Raw genomic sequence first — 5,047 nt, 5'->3', positions numbered from 1 at the left:
CAAGTCTACGTGATTGGTGAGTCAAGTCGTCCCGAGGACGAAACATCAGAGGCTTTTGATGATTTGGGAAACCCATACATCGATCCCGCTGATCTTACGCAAGGTTTAGGCATCAAATATGTCGGGCCTACAACGCGCCACAGAGTGCAACTCTCGCAAGCAGCATGGGATAGAGCGACAACGGCCTTGAACGGTACAGATCCATTGAACACAGCCGCTACGGTGGAGGAGTTGCAAGCATTCCAATACAGGCTCACGCGTGCTCGCCGAGAAATAGAGAAAGAAAGGGAGATACTTGAGAAGAGAAAAGCGGCAACCTCCACGTCGAGCAGGCGAAGAGCGGAGTTCAGTCGACAATCAGGTACTTCGGGAGGAGATAGTCACAGAGCAGCTCGCAATAGGGAAAGGTCGCGGATGCAGCATATACCTAAAGGCTAGAGGGATAATCTGGTCCAAAACCTCGACATGTCCTTTTTGTCGATAGACACAAGGGAAAATATTAATCCCAAGACACCAGAAGCTGGATATGTGGTGACCCAGGCTTTCATATTGGCATCCAGGCCACCTCCCGGAGATCCAAGAGAAGCATTGTACAATATGGCCATGACAGGAGTTGGAGCCATGGGAACAGCGTTCGCAGGTACAAGTACACCTCCCGAAGGTACTCCAAGGCAAAATAGTCCACGACCTACAGTGGTAGTGCAAGACCCTCCAAGAACGAGTGTTGCGAGAGATACAGCGACACAGGCGCGGGTCGATAGAGTGCGGCAAGAAAGGAGAGAACGTCGCCATTCACTAGAGGTCGATGAGGAGGATATGTGCGGGCTCCCATGTTTCACCCGACGAGTTCATAAAACTCGGGTTCCATCTGGGTTTAAGTTGCCCGACAACTAAAAGAAGTTCGATGGCCTGCAAGATCCTGAGGACTGGTTAGTCGACTACCTGGAGATGGTGAAGTTGACGGGTGGAACTAAAAAAATGACCATGCAGATCATCCAAGTGCACCTAAGTGGAGCGGCACAGTCATGGATAAAAAAGCTACCGCCTGGATCCATCATCAGCTGGGAAACTTTCGAGGACATATTTGTGAAGAATTTCCTATCCACATGCAAGAAACCCGCGTCATTAGAACAGCTGAGGGCCTGCAGGCAAAAGTAAGATGAACCAATGAGGACGTATATTCAGAGGTAAAACATCATCAAAAACTCGGTAGAAAATATATCTGACGAAAGAGCAATAGATGCGTTTGTTGCTGGAATCCGAAGAAAGAACTTAGTCGAGGATTTGGGAAGGACTAATCCGAAGACAATAGCAGCGCTCATGGAAATAGCGAATCGCTGGGCGGATGGAGAAGATGTTGTTCATAACAAGCGACATAGGTCACCTGAGGACGACCGCAACCGAAATAATCAAAATAGACGACAGTTCTCTCGACAGTTTTCAGATTACGACGGTCCTGGCCAAATATCGGCAGGCTTCTGAGTAACTGGTGGAAATAACAATCGAGACGATTACCAGAGATGTAACGAGCAGCGCAACGATCAAAGGGACGCTCCCCATCCCAGCAGACAAAATAATGGGCCAAGGTTCCATATGCCATATGTATCACCCGAGGATCTCTTGAACGGATCATGCCAAATGAACTTTTTCCTCGATAATAATGGGAAGAGGCAGTCAGGGCATCTGCAGACGGACTGCCGAACTTTCCTAGCACTGCATAGATACGCAGGGCATACTAACGCGCAGGCAATAAACAGGAACCCCCAGGGGCCAAGGAGTGAGATCCACCTTCCACCTCCACCCGCAATCACGGACAAAAATCAACACCAGTTACAATTGGCGGCACCTCCAAGCAATGGTCCTTATATCGACACCAATGGGGCGGTCTTGATGATTCAGAAGGGTAGGCCCTCCAATAGAGCTCAGAAAGTGATTTCACGACAAGTCTTTATGGCAGAGAAGATGCCTCCACCAACAATCGAGTACTTGAATTGGTCGGGACAGGACATCGGCTTCACCATAGCGGACCACCTGCAGCAAGTTCCACGACCAGGGCAATCTGCCTTGATCCTACCAGCAGTGATCGTAGGATTCGACGTTTCATGAGTGTTCATAGATGGACGCAGCAGTTTAAACCTCTTGTATGCAGACACATTGAGGAAGATGAACATATCATTGGCAAATTTAATTCCTACTGACACGCGTTTCCATGGTATCACACCGGATAAGCCAAGTTACCCATTGGGAAAGATCAATCTCGATGTTCAGTTTGGGACCCGAGAAAATTACAGAAGAGAGAAGCTAGAGTTTGAAGTCATGGATTTCCCGTCACAGTATCATACTTTGTTAAGACGACCCGCTTATGCCAGGTTTATGGCAGTAGCACACTACACATACTTGTTGTGGAGACTCCCTGGACCCAAGGGCCCAATCACGGTAAAAGGCAGTTTCGCGCTAGCTGATAAGTGCGACAAGGATTTTCATCGGCTGTCAGAAACCTGGTGGATGCAAGCAGAATATATGGTGTCAAGGCTAACAACTGATTATGATGTGTTGCCTGAGGGAGGGAGACCACTGAAGGAGCCAACCTTTGACACCACCAAAAACTCAAAGGAAGTACAGATCCACCCGACAGATCCTAAGAAGACGACGACCATCGCAACAAACATGGATCTCTCATAGGAAAGCGTGCTCATCGAGTTCCTCCGTGAGCGCTGGGAAATCTTCGCATGGTGTCCAACTGACATGGCAGGAGTACCCAGGGAACTTGCCGAGCACCCCCTTAACTTGGATCAAATGGCTAGACCAATCAAACAACTTTTGCGGCGTTTTTCGGAACCAAACCGCAAAGCTATGCTGTCAGAAATTAATCGACTCAGAGAAGCAGGATTTATCAAATAGTTACACACAGAAGCCACGTGGGTAGCTAACCCAGTGCTGGTCCCGAAGAAAAACACAGAGGTCCTTCGCATGTGCGCCGACTTCATGTGTCTCAATAAACACTGTCCAAAGGATCATTTTCCCCTCCCGAGGATCGATCAAATTATCGACTCCACGACAGGCTGTGAACGTCTTTCCTTCCTGGACGCATATTTTGGTTACAACCAGATCCGACTAAAAGAAGAAGATGAAGTTAAAACAGCTTTCATAACACCTTATGGCGTGTTCTGCTATAGAACGATGTCTTTCGGGTTGAAAAACGCGGGAGCCACGTATCAGAGGATGATGCAAAAGTGTGTCGCCACGCGGATTGGCAAGAACGTCAAACTGTACATCGATGATGTCGTCATAACAACAAAGCAGGGATCAACCTTAATCGAGGATATCAAGGAAATTTTCGACAACCTCGACAAATTCTGCCTCAAGCTGAATCCGACGAAATGATCTTTTCGCGTCCCTGCAGGAGAGCTTCTCGGGTTTCTGGTGTCAGCAAGAGGAATTGAGGCTAACCCAGAGAAAATTCAAGCCATTGTCACAATGCGGAAGCCAACAAAGTTAAAGGAAATACAACAGCTAACTGGTTGAGTCGCGGCCTTAAGCAGATTCGTCGCCAGGCTGGGAGAAAAGGCGTTGCCATTTTATGCGTTGATCAAGCAAGGAGAAAAATTCGAGTGGAACGAAGAAGCAGATAGAGCCTTTGAGGACCTCAAGCGCACAATCTCGACACCACCAATACTGGTGGCGCCTAAGGAAAAGGAACCTCTCCTGTTGTATATCGCAGCCACGCCTCAGTTGGTTAGCATGGTACTTGTGGTAGAAAGAGAAGAAGAAGGAAACTTTATAAAATCCAGAGGTCGGTATACTTCATCAGTGAAGTTTTGTCGCCTTCAAAACAACGTTACCCGCAGTACCAGAAGTTAGCATATGGAGTGTTTACAACCGCAAGAAAATTACGACACTATTTTTCAACGCATCCGATAATAGTGGTCAACGAGGCGCCTTTATCAAATATATTAAACAACCCGGAGGCTACAGGTCGTGTCTCCCTTTGGGGAATAGAACTTCCCCTCGGGACATTACGTATGAGAAAAGAAAAACAATAAAGTCGCAGATCTTACCAGACTTCGTCGCAGAGTGGATGGAGCTGCAAAATACAGGACCCCCAGATATGTCGAGAACCTGGACCATGAACTTCGACGGGTCCAAGGGACTAGAAGGGGTTGGAGCAGGCGTGATATTAGTATCACCTCAAGGAGACAAGATGAAATATGTGCTGCGGATGACGTTCCCTAACACATCCAATAATGAGGCAGAGTATGAAGCACTCATACATGGGATGAAGATGGCGAAGGCCTGTGGAGCAACCAGATTAAAAAAATTCGGTGATTCACAGCTGGTGGCGCAACAGATGATGAACCAGTGCGATGCAGTCAATGACAGTATGATAGCATACAAGGAGGTATACAATGAACTCGAGAAACTCTTTGATGGGTGCGAAGTAAACCATATTAGCAGACTCAGCAACGATGATGCCGATGTTCTGGCAAGCATCGGGTCGCAATGTCTAGCAATACCACCCGGCGTATTTTGGGAGGAAATAACTGAAAGGTCAACCAAGGCGAAGAAACAGCCAAAGAAGGAGGAGAAGCCTGAGAAAGACTCGGGGGCTCCAGCAGGATCAGAAGCAAACACATCGGGAGATGAGGAAGAATCACATGAGGTGATGACGGTGCAAGTTCCTTGGATGCAAGTTTACGTAGCATATATCCTAAGGAAAGAAATACCCGAAGATCCGGTAGAAGCCAGGCGAGTTATTCGACGATCCAAAGCCTTTACCGTGGTAAAAGGAGAGCTGTATAAGCGAAGTATATCGGGAGTATTGCAGCGATGCGTTACACCCGAAGAAGGAAGAGTTATCCTGAAGGACGTACACGAGGGAGTATGCGGACACCACACAAGCAGTCGAGCAATAGCAGCCAAGGTTTTCAGAGCAGGATTTTACTGGCTAACAACAATAGAAGATGAAAAGGACATAGTGCGTACTTGCGACGCGTGCCAAAGATTTGCGGCAAAACCTCATTCTCCGGCAGCAGAATTGATGCCAATA

This window comes from Lolium rigidum, chromosome 1 (assembly GCF_022539505.1).
Source record: "Lolium rigidum isolate FL_2022 chromosome 1, APGP_CSIRO_Lrig_0.1, whole genome shotgun sequence".
NCBI lineage: Eukaryota > Viridiplantae > Streptophyta > Magnoliopsida > Poales > Poaceae > Lolium > Lolium rigidum.
This window is presented reverse-complemented; position numbering follows the sequence as displayed.